Genomic DNA, 16,015 nt, shown 5'->3' with positions numbered 1-16,015 from the left:
GAGGAGAGGCTGACAAATAAAAACTATAATCCTCCACTGAGAAAAGGATCCAAATACACAGGGAGGAAGAACTGCCCGAGACATTAGGGGTGCACAAGGAGAAGAAAAATTTCTGGAGAGAACAGCACAGCAGCTGAATACACAGGAGAGACCTCCCATCTACCCAAAGGCCCTCTGCAGCTGAGAGAAGGATGTCCCATGTGAAGGCCACACATCACTGAAGTCAGGAGAAGCAGCAGGACTGACCTGTGAGGGTTGCTGGCTGCCAGGAAGCCTGTCTGGCAGACAGTGAAAGAGACACTGGGGTGTGCACTGAAATCCTCATGGCCATAAACATAACGCACTGCAAATCCTTGGGGCACAGAACAGAAATCTGGATGGCTCTCATACATAGAAATTTTGCCAACTCCGTAACATTGGCAGGTTTGAGTAATTACAGGGCTAGAACAACAGCAGATACTCTCAATTTAATTGATCTTGTTAGAGTTGCACAGCAAGGAACATTGTAGGGATGGATACACTGGTCACATGTGTGATATGTTTAGATTTTTAGCCATTGGATAGCTATGCTGAACTGTTCCTCAGTAAGCTGTATTCTGGCACAACTATACTTTTTCTGAGTAAAAGCAAACATGAGGAACTATTTTGGTGTCTATTGAGCTACTTACAATTGATGTTAGAGAGCCTTTATGAAAAGAGGGACTAACAAACAGCTGTCATCTGCATAATAAAATATCCAACTTTATCGAGCAATATGAGAGCTTTCAGCAGCACTCTGCTCTAAATGCTCATAAATATATAAAGACACTTCTTTGAACAGAAAGAACAAAGGTACAAAGCCTTACTCTTGTCCTCTGCAAAATCTTGCTTAGAAACTAACTGTGTTACAACATCAGCTCAAGTGGAGCTAAGAGATGAGGAACGCCAACAATTATTTTAATTTAATTTTCATCGACTTCTTCAAAGACTTCAATAAATACAGACAATTCAGTGAAGAACATATAGACAACTGCTCAGAACTACAAAAAATGTCAATCAAATTAGCAAACTCTGCCTGTTTTGTATGGGCAGGGCATGCTTCCCCTGAGGTTTCTCTCTGTTTTCAAGTATCTGCAATTTAGGTACTTTAAAAGCCAGCAACTAGATTTTTGCATTTAATGGCTGTAGCTGGATTTTCTTTTCATGAGTTTTTCATGAACCTCCACTTTGACAACCATAGCATCTGGTGACAACATAATTATCCATTGAAAGAAAAAACACTACCTTTCATTTGTTCTAGAATACTTCACATTGTGCAAAGTAGGTGTAAGATGTCTTGCCAGGGGATGTTATGAATGCAAAAAGTTCATAAATACATGCAATTAAATTGGACTAGTTCATAGATCAAAAAACAATTCAAAACTTCTTAATGGAGAGATGGCAATTTTCTCAGGAAACTCCTGAATCACAGATTATTGGTGGCCAGGATACTACTCTAGGGAAGCAAGACTAAAATCTCTCCCTTTCCTGCTGATCAACTGTTCCAAGACAGTGCAAAGTACTTGCATCAACTCTGGTCTGACCTGCTACAGCCATTCCTATGTTCTGCATTTGAAAAACAAAAGCAACCCCCTGCAGCAACTACACTAAACTTCTTGATCTTAAAACTGAAGGTAGATCATCCCAAACAGTAGGCTTTTCTATATGCAATTTCCCTAACATCTTTTAATTTTAACTACTAGCAGTCATATTTGGTTTTGCTTTAGAAGAAGTGCAAACAGCAGAGGAGGACTTAATCTATTCAGTGAAGTAATTCCCAGTAAATTAACTCTCTTACCTTGGCACCTCTTGACATACTTCTAGACTTTACCTAGCAACTTCTTTATCTGATTTTGCCTGCTGCACAGCTCATAGAGTGCTACCACTAAGGTACTGGTGCTTGGCATCTCATTTAACAGCTTATATTCTGCCTTAGGCATCACCAGCCTCTTTAATCACTGATTCCAAAGCAAGGGGGACCACTCACTCCTCTGTCCCCTCATTTCCTAAGAGACTGTCTACACACCTTGTGAAGGCTCAGCCTCTTGCTCAATGACATTTTCTTTTTACTCGGTTCACTGTTTGGAACTGAGTCCACCAAGCAAGATAAACAAAGATTTGCTGTCTCTCCCTATAACAGAAGTATATTTACTTTTCCCAACAATACTCTTTTTCTTATTATATGACTTTTATTTTCAGTCTCGTTACTATTTCTTTGAGTATATAACATTTACACTGAATGATTCCAATTTAAGAACTCCAATATGAAATGGAATCGGAATGTAGCAAATAGATAAATCCTGTGTAATCAAAACTGACTCTATGTTTCCATCCTGATTAAATATGCAGTAGTAGCAGAGATCAATTTGACTTCCTCTTTTGAGAGTAAACTTGCATTCAGCTTGAAAGGTGAAGTCTTTCCTCAAACAAAGGTAAAGTTTTTTCCCTGATATGTAACTGTAACACACACAGAAGTTCAGAAGACCATCCAGAAACATTTTGTGTGTTTGTGATATAAAGATCACTCCCTTTCAAAACCACAACTATTGGGCTGATGGGGCAAAGTTTTGGTAGTAGAGGAGCTACAGGGGTGACTTCTGTGAGAAGACACCGGGAGTTGGCCCCACATTTGTCCCCAGAACTGACAGCCAGTTCTGGCCAGTTCCAAAACTGCTCCACCACTGCCCAAAGCTGAGCCCATCAGTGGTGCTGATGAAACTCTGTGATATTAAATAACAGGCAAATAAACCACTGCACAATAGCTGTGAAGGAGGAACAAGAAAAAAAATGTGAGAGCAACAGCCCTGCAGGCACCAAGGTCAGTGAAGAAGGAGGTGCAGAAGATGCTGCAGGTGCTGCATCCCATGGTGAGACAGGCTGTCCCCCTGCAGCCCATGGAGGTCCATAGTGAAGCAGAGATCTACTGTATGCTTTTGGTTTGGTGGGGTTTTTTTGTTTTTTTCTGTCTGTACAACTATCACATGCAGGAGTTGTTCTATGCAGAGATGAAATTCATAATTCAGGTAACACTGGCCAGGATGTCTGCAAGAAGTTGAGCAGAAATTCAAATCATTAATATCTCATTGTGACTTGCTAATGGAAAGCTAACATTTGGGCCTTACAGAGCTCCTATTTTGCAATATGAGCAATTAGCCAGATCCCACAGTATAAGTTACTGAGTTTTGTTGGATTTTTCTGCAGTCAGACCTGTCATCTTACCTGAATCAAACTGGTGTTAGTTCAAATATTCCTGGACCATAGGGGATTTTATAACATCCATACTGTATTGGTTCACCCACAACATACAGTCCATTTTATTTAACTCATTTCTGCACCAATCTAATAAAATATTGCACAAAATAGTTATATAGATGTTTTCTAATTAGCAGCATTAATTGAAATGGATGAATGTTCCCACACACAATGTCATCTTGAATTAGAAGGTTTTCCAAGTATCCTTAAAGCTGCATGTGGATGTTCACATTCGCCCTACTATGGCATAAATATATAAAATAAAAAACTAAATCTTGGTACTGTATTGGTTTTTTCTGACATTTCTGCACTCAAACACCAATCAGATATTTTTGTACATTCAGTATTAACAGGGAAACCAATACCTTTGCTTACTTCTTCCTCCCAACCTAACCTGTACTAGTCCATTGCCATTATATTTTATGGAAATAAGTGGAATTATGGAAAAGCATAAAATTCCAAAGGAACAGTATAATAATATATCCAAATAAATTTAGAAAACAAATAATATATTCTGGTTTTGAGAAGAAGCTGGCTTGGTTTTCTCCAGCTATTCCAATTTCTACCAACAAGTTCAACATTATAATGATTTCTGACTAAACAAAGAATTAATTGAATTATTCAATAATTGAGGAAAATATCTTCAGACTTTATCTTTATTTTTTAAAGTGCTCCCAGGAAATCAGTTGTGGTTTTGCATTTAAGTAACCTCAAAAGGTGTTAATTGTTTCAGACACTTGAGTCCCAAGATCATTGCCACTTAAATTTCCTGTTGCAATCTAATGATTATTTTGTTGTCTCTCAGACATGTGCTGTAGTAGATTTACAAGGGACTTGCCCGCTGCAGTTCAAGTACAAAATGGAGAGCTAAGGGAGACAACACTGGCAGGTTCAACACAGAGTCACTAATGTCAATTCTTCAGTTTTGTACTTGTCTTTTTTTTTTTCTTCCCTTCATTATTAGCATTTATTATTTATTATTGCACTACCATAAGTAGCTATGTTTTCATAGTCACATTCTGTTGAAATATTTCAGTTAGATTTCTTTTTATTCTCTCCCCGTGCTTTTTAGACTATAAGCAATAATTCAGAAAAGTGAAAAGATGTGTCATTTAAATATGACATTTGATTTTCTTCTCCAGATCTAGCATATGCAAAATATATGACACTTAGCATGAACAATCAAAAATAATAAATCATACTTCATACTGTGTTTTGCAAATACATTTTCTGAAACTACCTGTAAAGGTATAGTTTCACCAATTTTCTTCTTTCCTTATGTCTACTACTAACTATATATTCAGTTTTAATAGGATTGGGGTTTTTTTTTCCCAGGCAATTGTGGGAATAGGAAAATCACCTCATGCAGGGAAGGGTACCATCTCTGGACCCTTAGTGTGTCTTTTCAGTACACTGAAAATTGTTAGATACTAAAAACGTGTAACTCCTTTTAACTGCGACAGTGCTCTTTGCAGTGAATAAAAGAAAGGACTGAAATAAGAGCATATAAAAGGAGAAAAATCCGAATTTATAAATAAAAATCAAGAAGTTCTTGTAGGTGGAAGAAAATAGAGGTTTATTAGAGCAAAACATTTGAAGTACCAGTGATATACATGATAGAATGCCTGGCACCCCTCTTTGCAGTAATAAGCTGCAATTGAAACCAAGATAGGAGTGCAAAGATATTTTGAAAAATCACTTGATCCTCAGCAAGCAGCAAGAGGCAGTTGTAGGGGAAGTCTGCTATATGAATTCTTTCTTTACCATGACCTACTTACTCATGAAAATGACTTCATTTTTATAAAAGGGGTAGGGGTGGGGAAAAAAAAAAAGGAAAGAAATCTTTCTTGATCCTCTTCTGACATGAAATTAAAATATTATTCTGAGGGTGAAGCAATAGCAAAAAAAAACCAAAACTCTTCAGCATCCTTCTAGTTAAGGGTCATGTTAAAATAAAGTCTCCCTTGTGTGCCTCTGTCATATGGCAACAGGGCCCATGTCTCAGTGCTCACAACCACAGAAATTTCTAAATAAACATTCACCGGGGATGACAAGAGACACAGATGACTCCGAGGCCCTTCAGAACTGTTTTTATAACTTCTGAAAGTCATTTACCTGGAAAATGTGAGACAGTCTCTTAAGCCATCACAAGGATGTCTGTAGCATCCTTGAGAATATATTTGAATTTTAATAAAAGGTCCGAAAGCACCTGGCATTTTTGGAAAATATGATAAAACTCTTTTACTTTAGAGGATGATAGTCAACATCAAGAGTGCTTAGCGGTACATGTAGCTCCCAGCATGACTTTTTCTGAAGCAATATTGTTTAAAAGAGGTTTTTTATCCTTTTTTTTTTAAATTCCCAGCCAGAACTTCAGTAACAGAGAGAGAGATCAGAATTAAAATACAGCTGACAAAGTAAGAGGTTAGAAAGGGCTTAATGAATTAAGAATAGCAAAAAATAATTTTTTTGACTCAAAGGTCAAGAAAATCTGGTGTAATAGCCTTTATCACAAGTCCATGATTTTTAATTAAAATCTTTCTGTGATGTAAAACAGTTGAACTTTGTCTATTGTGAATAAAGCTCTGCTAAGCTAATTTATCTAATGAGGAATAATTTATGATCCTTTGGATAAGCTACCATTAAGTTAGCCCATAAAAGCCAAATTAAATCCATGGTATGCTTTAATTTGGCTTAAATTAACATAGCATGAGACTACAATAATTCACCATTTTGTAGAAGTCTTAGGCTGGAAATGGGTAGAGTGCATATAAGCACAGGTATCACCATTTTTTTTTTCCCCTTAATACCTGGCAAAAGAGACAATATGGAGAGAATAAAGTTTTATTTTAGCAGCTACTCAGATGGGATGACATTCAGGCCATGAGTAGGCACAGCGCTTCACAGTCAACAGGTATGAAAAACCCCCAAAATCCCAGTATCAGTATCAGGAACCTTGCTAACAAAAACCTGAGGTGTCACGCACTTCTCTGCAATGCAGAGTTGACTCCAAGTTGAGTCTGAGAGGCAAAGGAAAGAAAAGGATCAGCCCTAGAAGTATGGAGAGTTACTGGAGTGGAAACACGTTCAAAAAGGTTTCCAATTTAATGAGCTCTGTAGGCAAGGTTGTCACGGGTATTACTGCAACCAACCAATTTGTTTTTTCCCTGTTTAAAGGCTCACCTTGATCTAGTTGATTTTATATTGCAGGAAAATAAGTGGTAGAGATTAGGGACCACTTCAAAAACATGAAATGGTGGATCTGTCTGACATGTGGTCCTGTCACATTCACACATGGACAATAAATTTCAGTGGCTTTAAATCCATCAAAGCAAGATACTTCCTCCATGCTGCAAATTGCAACGTGATTAACAAACAGGTGTTCCTTTTCAAGATCAAGTGAGGGTGGCAGACTGACAAATAAATCCTAACCACTCATATTCAGCAGCGTAGTACAAGATTTCTACAACCAGAATAACCAATGTTCTTTCTTTTTCTTACAGCCCTAACAGAAAGTCTTAATTCAGCTTGCCAAGAGCAGGGTATTACTCACCTTGAAGTATTGACCCTTGGGGCTTCTCTCCTTATGCTCCCCCCCCTAAAAAAGGCCATATGGCACAAAAGTGAAATAAAAAAGCTGAGCTGAATGAAGGTGAAATGCCCACAGAGAGCACAGCTCAAACCTGCAGTTGGCCCCAGATCAACTACCCAGACATCTAAAAGCAAATATATTCAATGCAAGTCTGGAAACTGCCAAGAAAATCCATACTAGAGCCTTAGACCTGCTAGCTTGCCCATCTTAGCAATAATTAGGTCACCCTAATTTTCTTCCTTTAGTTTCCTAAATGTGTTATATACTTGAGACACACTCACAACAACATTTGTTCCTCAGCTCCTTGCCTGCTTGCCACCCAAGATGAAGGCAGGAGCCCAAAAACTGTTTTGTCTCTGTATACACTCTCCTCCTTCATAACAAACCCCAACATGAACTCCCTCAGACACGTCTCACTGAACTAGTAATTCCTGCTGGCTGTTAACCAAGCTTTACAGAAATCTCACTGACACACCATGAAGAAGTTCCAAACTACCAAATCCTCTGTCATTTGCCCAGTTGCCTTCATACTGTGGCTTTATTTGAAACCTCCCTGACTGCAGCTATTACTTTGGCACATAATGCTCTGCTAGGCAGTGCTACCCCACAAGCAAAGTTCATATGCATGAGTAGAATTCATCTCTGTGTAAATTGACTTTTTTAACTTGCCTAAACTCCACTAAAAATGGCTTGACTAAACTCTAATAAACTGTAAATTACTAAACTCCCTGAATCATCATAGTAGAAAATTCACACACTAGTATAGCAACTGGAGAGAGAAACATGTAAGTTTTCCCATCTGTCTACAAAGATAACCCTGCCTTAAAATCACCATGATTTTGTCAGACTCATTCAGTCCCAAGCTGCCCAGAGATAAAAAAAAAAAATTAAAAATCATGCAAATATCAAGTTCCTCAAGACCGCCTGCTACCTCTTATACCATGTACTTCAACAGAGCTAAATTGCTTTAAGCTTGCACAGGGAACAGTGCAGATTCTTGACATTCTTTTGCCAAACATGTACTGACTGTCACCCAGAATCTTAACAGGCTGAAATGGTATAAAATGCTAATAGAATGATTCTAATTGTTCTGTCAAGCATGGCTGACACTACACTGTCAAGTAAAGAAAAGTACTTTGTACAGCTCTGGATCAGTTTTATTTTTTACTATGGCATCATATAGGTAAAGGAAGTGATGTGAATGAGTTAAATTTTTCTTACAATTTTTTAGGAGACAAACTGAAGGAAAACATGCAAGTCCTGCCCAGGTGAAATATTAAATTGACAATGACCTTGTCCAAGGAAACCATTCTCAAAATGAACCAGTGTTATGAGTACCTCACGAGATTTCAAATGTCTTACTTGATATGACACTCAGAGCGTCTCAAGGGGAGGAAAGGGGTTTCTGTCATTAAGTCTTCTAGTACAAAGCAGTGGTGCAGTAAAAGAGATCTAAATAGGTTTTCTGTTGGTTACTGGAAACTGCATAAATTGGCAGCTGTGGAAAATGTTGGTGCAGGAGGGAGGCACAACATCTAATTTAAAACCAGTAGTGGGAATGTATACTAGCAAGACTAGGAGTTCAAAGCTTTGATGAAATACAAGCAGAAACACTCCAGTGCCATAGACCAGATGGCACAGTAGAGCCAAGAAAAGTTCTGAGGTTGTGGTCAGAAACACATCACCAGGCTGCTATCTTTGCACAGCCCAATCAGAAGAGTTTATGCAAGTGGTTCCCACTTCAGGTAAAGCAACTTGACAAATTTCAACTAATATTAACAGTTGTTTGAATATGTTTGCTGACCCCACATTGAAATAGATGAGTTCACACCATCTTTTCCACTTTGTCAAAGCAGGATGTGTACGTACACGTGTGCGTCAGCACGTGCATGAAGGAGCAAGGACAGAGGAGGAACAAAGTCAACAGCCTTGCTGGTTGCCACAGATTTTCCTGCAGCTCTGATTTGACTGGTATGCTTTGAGGGTGAAGGACAACACAGCAGTTAAAAGGAAATGCTCTTTTCAAGCACCCCACATCTCGGCTTCAAGAATAGGACAGTTTGCCAGCAGAGTTTCACATACTAATCTTCAAAAAAGAAATCTGTAAGCAAACAAACAAGAACAAAAAAACCCCTCACCCCAAACAAACAAACAAAACCAAAACAAATCCGCTCCAGCAAATGGAGCTGGAAGCACAAGTCAACTTGCTGAGGTAAGAAGCAGATGGTGACAAAATAACATCCCAGGTGCCAGTTCATGAGAACACGGAACAGCTCCTCCCTCAGGTGCAGTGGAGCCTATATTCCCCAGTAACAGTAAAACCAGTGGAAAAAAGGAGGGATAATTTCTTCCGCTGCCTCCTACTTACACTGCTATATGCAAACTGATGGAAGACTGTGTGAGTACCCTCTTCCAGTGCGTTCAAAATGTAGTTTAAGCTACTGTAGGAGTTGGAAGATAGGAGACTCACACCCACAGCAAAGAGGAGGGAGAGACAGGGATATGGATGAATCACAAATGTTAACATGGATTTGGGTGGCATGTGATGTGTTAGCATGCAAACATGCCAGAGTTGGAAGGTGGGGGGGAAGTGTCATATATCTCCCCTAACCACAAAAGCTTATTGACTTTTTTAAGCTCAGAATATTTCCACAGATATGCAGATATGACAAAACAAGTACACCTCCAGATTTCAGAACTCCTCATGCTTTAAATTCATTATGATAACAGTATGGGAAGGAAAACAGAAAATTTGTCCACTGCTTCCTCCATTGCGTTGTAACCATTTCTGTAAAGTTCCTTTATTCATAAACTATGAACAGTGTGTGTTCAACCATAAACATTGGAAACAAATATGAACATAATTAATTAATTGAGATCACAATAGAAAACAAATTTAGGAAAATTAGACTACAAGAGTTATTTGCAGTATTACTCAGAGAGATTATTTCCCAAGTTTGCATTTTAACACTTAAATCAACAAAAGACTTTTCAGCACTTAATATTGGGTACACAGCCTATTGATAATCAACTTCTGAGTCCTGCACACCTCTGCTCTATGCCATGACATAGGGGAACAGATTAGCTCACACTAACAAAGCACTAGTTCTTCTTTTGACTAGTTCCTGACAATAAGAGACTCTCTAGTCTTGTTTCGATGGGTTTTCAACTTGTTTATGCACTAACTCCACCAGGTGTATTAGGAGCAACTTATATACTGGTTACTCCCATATTCCTCACTGAGTAGAAAGAATTTACCTTCTAATCTATGATTTATCATTGCTGATAAATATGCACATGCACCTTGAAATGTCATTTGACAGTCTAACTTGGCCTTTTCAAAAATATTTATCAGCATTAGTTCCTGTACCTTTTCATGTCCAGCAGATATTGGATAAGTTCTTAATTACAAATTCTTAGTGTCCAGCAAATAGGATGCTATGATTCTAAATGCCACTTAACCAAAAATATTTAAAACAATATGACTAAGTTATGTAAGACTTATGTAAATTAAACTGATGTGAAGCTTTAGTGCAGCATAAAGGACACCTTTAAAAAAAAAAAAATCACATTTTTATCAGGTACCTGTGTTAAAAGTGACACAATACAAATAGCACTGCTTTCTGTTTAGAAATAATAAGCCAGAAGTGATTTTGGCACAGCTTTAATCTGGTATAAATAATTGAATTGCTTTCCATTTGGAAATAAGCTCCCTTTCAAACCTCTCAGAGGTTTTAATTTCTGTTAACGTTACTCACTCTGTGACTTCAAACTTTAAGAAAATATTTATAGTCAAATCTTCAAAAAGGTACTTCTTCTGCCTAAAGAGAAATATTTATTTTTCATGGAATTGTTTTTTTCTTTTTAATATAACCCACCAAAACATCAAGTCATCAAGGACTTGAGAAGAATATACCTTTTTTTCCAGTTGATGATCCAGACAGAGGAATGCTTCTAATTTAATTCAAATAGTTTCCAGACAGCTTTAGCAAGAAAACAGAAGTGTGCTTTTTCCAGTCTATCTTGGACCTGGCAGTTAAAAAAAAAAGAACAGCCTCTTCTGAGTGGCAAGACTGGACTATCTCAAGCTGAGAAGAGACAAAAACATGAGGCTCTAAATATCAGCTAATGCTGTAAACACAAAGGTCACAGTCAGCTAACCCTCTTGTTGAGTCCAACTCCTGCCAGCCAGTGCTTGTCAGACCTACCTTCCTTTTTAGACTTGAATCTAAAAGCACTTAACTCCTTGATGCCACTGATTTCTGAACAAATAGTTTGATGATGTACAAAGAGAAACCCCTCCTTTAAAGTCATTGATTAACTCTATAAGAAGCCAGCAAAACAGGTAAAATAATCTTGGAAATCTGCAGTTGGTTACATTAGTGATTCAGGAACTTCTCGCAAAGTATAAAACTGCAGAAGCTGAATGAGCTCAAGGGAACATCATGGCAACCCCACAAACTGTGGGGCCAAGTAGAACAGGACAGAGGCCAAGATTTCCCTTTCCCAGATCCCTGAAGGACACAGCTTTCTCCTTCAGGGAAGCTGCTAGAAGAGCAAACTGAAGTCCTTTGCTCATGACTCATTTATCTGAGCTCAGCCAAGTCAAATTCTTATGTCTGTACACAGGAGGACTGTGCTGCCCTTCACTGGGGCCTTGACAAGCCCAAAGGTATGTGTTAATAACACACTCGTGAATCTCATGGAGGCAAATCCAAAGTCGCACATGTAGGAGCAAAGAGCACCATGCAACAGTTCAGGCTGGGGACTGACAGGCCAGGCAGCACCCTGGAGACAGGAAAGGGGGAGTTTGGACAACAAGAAGTTGGATGTGTGTCAGCAGTGGGGCTATGCAGTAGTGAGTGCAGACTGCTCTGCACTGGCAAAAAGCATAGCTAGTGGTTTCATGGGATGGACTATTCCCTTTTAGCCATCATTGTCAAAGCTGCATTTCAAGTAGCCTGCTCATTTTTGAGTCTTTGGATAGAGAGGAAATTCTGATAAACAGGAGAGAAACCAAGGAGAAACATCAAAAGGGTGATGGAGCACATGATGCATGAGGAACAGCTGGAGAAGCTGGGCTCCTTCAGCCTCAGGAAGGGAAAGCTACTGGGGCAGCGTTCTAGTCCCCAACAAAGGGAATACAGATGGAGGCAGACTCTCCTCACAGACATGCTCACAGTCTCGAGTTTCAGCAAGACTGATTCTGATTAGTTTTAAGAGGTAAAACAGCAAGTTGAGTGATCAAGGACTGGAACGGGTTAACTAGAGAGCTTGGGAAAACCTCCATCCTTGGAAAATTTCAACACCTGACAGTTCAGTGCCTTGAGCAGCCTGAGAGAGCTTCAAGAACAGCCACTTTCAGCAGGATGTTGGACCCGATGATCCCCAGAGGTCCTTTTCAATCAAAATTAATTGTGATATTTCAATAATAAGTTGCCACAAGAGCTGAAGCAAAGCAAGAAAGGCAAAATCAGCCTCGCAACACCATGTCTGTTCACAGTAGTCTCCAATGCAGTGCTAATTCTAGTTGCAGACCCAGCAGCAATTCCAGCATTGATTTAATCAGGTCTTTATTTCAAGCAGTAACCATGATCACTGAAAAAATAGGGTCTTCACCCCATTTTTGGAATGAAGCTGTGCAGATAAAAGTTTTGAGCCTAAGGTTTGTTCACATCTTTCCATCACCAATAAGAATCCTTTTGCAATGGGAAAGCAGAAAATTATTTTGGCTAGCATTTACTTAAGATAGCAACAGGAATATATATAAAATGCTTGAGACAGAATGGCATCATTAATCTTCACATAACAACAGTGTGCTCTCTGGCTCTCATGCAATATTTTATTTGAAACTTTTTGGTTTCCTTTTTTAAATTACATTGCCATCGTGGTTTGTTCTCAGCCACTATAAAGAGTACATTTACAGATTGTTATGGATAGTTAGACAATTGTTTTCCTTGTACTAATATCACACAGTTTTGCCACAATTTTTCTAAATAGATTAATTTCAATTTGTCAAAAAACTTTTTTTTAAACATCATTTAGTCAAGCAAGTGACATCATCTTTCATTTTTACATACTTAAGTTCAGCCAACAATTTCTAATGGGTAAGGAAAAGTACTACGACAATATTTATTAACCCACAAACACAAGATGTGTCATCTTTTGTCAAGATCCCAGAATAATTCCTGGCAAGTCAGAGTTTATGAAAGCTCAGTGAAAGCTGTGATAGTAATATTCCTTGTAATAATTTAAATCAAATATTGAAATAGTATAATCATGTAAGGTATTTATAACTTATTGTAATTACAACTTCTCCTAGAAAACACCAGATTGTCTAGGCTATATTCCTGGAAAGAAGGCATCTGCTAATCTTAGTAAACAGAGCAGAAAAGTGGGATCTGATTTAGAATAAACACTCCTAATATCATTCATTGCTTTTCTCAGGACCATTCCTTGAACTGGGACAGCCCCAGAAGTTGCCAGCACATGTTGCATCCTGTGGGACCCAGTACTTGATCCCCATCACCTCACTCCCCAGCTGTAGGGAGCACAGTGTTTCACACTGGAGCTACTGCTAGTCAGGAGACAAGAGAAAAACACTTAAATGCAACTCCTTTTCCAGTCTTAGGATCTTGCCTTTTAGATGAGTACTATACTCTATAGATCTGTGAAAATAGTATTGGGAAGACTTAGTTTGGGGGTAGCAAACTGGCTAGGAACAGAGAGATGGTAAAATTAGATAGGGCAAGAGACCTTGAACTAATCCTGGCAGACAAAAATATCACTGAGTGAATCCATGATAAAATACTCTTCGTCTAAATTGTGATTGTGAACTCTTTAAGGACAGATCTCATTTGAATTACTCCCTTTAGGTAATTAAATAAATTCATTTGATTTCCTACCATCTGTTTAAAATACAAAGGGAAATAGCAGATGTCAGTTGTGTGTGCAAGAATTTACTATCATGCAGAGTTTCCATCTCTTCCCTGAGTACTCCTTAACCTTCTGCCCTGAGACATCCCAATTACTTTCACTCCAATCCTTCTCCTTCACACTCTATTGAAAATCTTTCCCCATTCCTGCCTTCTGCATACTCTCTCCCCAGGGCTATGCTTACAGACCCCAACTGAAAAAAAGCATAATCACAATCTTTTCTGATAAAGAGCAACAGACATAAGTCTCTGCCCATACAGATGCTATATGCTTTCCTGTGCATCCTACAGTCTCCTGTGTACCCCATCTCCCCTAACACTAGATCCCAAGTTCAGACCTGTGTCTAACCCAACACTCTTGGCACCTTACCAATACTTCTATTCTGCTTTTCCAATGACTACTGGCAACTCTCTTCAAAGGATACAACCTGAGACATCTAAATAAGTAGAAGAAGCTAGTCATGCTACTGCAGCAGATGTACATGCAGGAAATATCCTCTGAGAAACTACATCTGTGATAGAATTTCGAGAACTTGTGAAATATTTTTATAAGACAGCCTTGTCACACTGCTAATTTGGATTTCTAACAGACATCAAATTTCTTTTACTGAGCGTTCTGTATCATTTTCACTTGGGAGAACATCATGTATGTTGCCTCATTACCGTATGCTCTGTTATTCAGTGCAGTTTACACAAGGCTTTTTCAGATCTAGCATTCTCAAATGTTGGCATTCAAACAGAAAGGAAGTGGTCCAACACGCTGCAGTATCTGGATGAAAAATGTATTTTTAAAGATATTTGAATATGAAATTTTTTAGCATAAGGAAATGAAAAACAGGACATGCTGCCTCTATTCTTTATATAGTACTATCAGTATGATCTTTTTTCCCTTTTTTGTTTTCCATTAAACATGGTTGAGATGTTGGTCCCAGATATTCATAACACTCACGTACTCTTGAGTGTTACTTATATTGATTTGACTGATAAATTAGCAATACAAGAAACTTTAGGATTGTCACCATACAAATAATTTGATAGAGAACAGCAGCATGCAGGAGCTGTTACTAGCTTCTGTACAACTCTTGCCCATGGCCCACAGTGCTCAGCAAACATTCTAAGACCAGGGAGGGAGATGAGGGAGGGAAGGGGAGGGAGAAAATCAATAACTAACTTTTTTGTGTGTCAGGAATTACCAGCTTCCTATTACCCACCTGGTGCAGGTAATAAAAAGTAAAAATTTAGTAATTCTTTAATTAAATTTTTTAAAGATCTTAAGGAGTATGGCCAGTCAGCAGATGTGCAGACGAAGAGTGTGGTAAGAGCAGCATTAAAACCCAGCCTGCTAAACTGCAGTGTGTGCATTAGTTTGCCTGAATTATTTTCTGCAAGAGACAAGGGGATATTGTGGTATTCCTGATCCTCATATTGACCTGTAGCTTGTCATTAGGCCATTCATTTTATTTCTATATAGGCTCTGAACTGGTAAAATCCAGCCCTTGTTTGTGAGGTGGATGTGGTGGATTCAAGGCTCACAAAGTTATGTATAAAATCCTAATTCATTGCTCAACCCAATATTGTGATCAGCAAACTCTAAAACAAGCACTTTTCTGGGACCAGAGTAGAAGTTTCTACAATTCCCAGCATTTTTAGTTAATTGTAGTGAAGAATCACTGTCAAAGTGAAATTTTGTTCACACACACAAGAAAACAGTTTACTTCTCTACCAGTTACTCTTAGTTCAGGTGGTAATGATTTTTACTGAGCTTTTAAAGCCTCTCCTTTCTAATGATGTTGTCTTCTCAGGAGTTTGCACTCTGAATTGTTCAAGGTAGCAAAAAAAATACATTTCAACCTGTTGTATACCATCATTTAAGGACAGTCAATGAACATTGGGAAGATTAGGTGCATCCAGACCAATAAATCTACCAATACTATTCAAAGGCTATGCTAAAATCTCTTCTGGTAAAATGAAAGAGTGAATGCAAGGGGAAATGGCATAATTACTGATGCTTGACATCTAAGTGATGAACAGACAATGAGAAGGGTGAACTACTGTCACTCAGTGCTCCATTTAACTGTCTTTAAGAAGGATGCTGTGAGGAGACACTGAGCAGCCTAAGGAACACGAGAGACTCAGAAAACAATCTCACTGTCAGAGCTACCACTCTGCCACTTCTGTACACACTGGACATGCACAAGGAGTCAGCTGGGGCTGGGAC

At 38.5% G+C, this 16,015-nt stretch overlaps 1 protein-coding gene across 5 annotated transcripts in view; it reads right to left on the bottom strand.

The window, feature by feature from the left end:
- The window catches only part of GABBR2 (gamma-aminobutyric acid type B receptor subunit 2), a 469,815-nt gene that overhangs the window by 364,748 nt on the left and 89,052 nt on the right, over positions 1-16,015 (bottom strand). For 2 of the 5 annotated variants that reach the window (XM_069004225.1, XM_069004226.1), the window contains one exon: positions 10,779-10,891. The exons of the other annotated variants lie outside the window; for them this stretch is intronic. The gene's annotated coding sequence lies outside the window, so the exon portion shown is untranslated. The remainder of the gene's footprint in view (positions 1-10,778; positions 10,892-16,015) is intronic. 5 annotated transcript variants of the gene reach the window in all.

This window comes from Aphelocoma coerulescens, chromosome 2, assembly GCF_041296385.1.
Source record: "Aphelocoma coerulescens isolate FSJ_1873_10779 chromosome 2, UR_Acoe_1.0, whole genome shotgun sequence".
NCBI lineage: Eukaryota > Metazoa > Chordata > Aves > Passeriformes > Corvidae > Aphelocoma > Aphelocoma coerulescens.
This window is presented reverse-complemented; position numbering and strand designations above follow the sequence as displayed.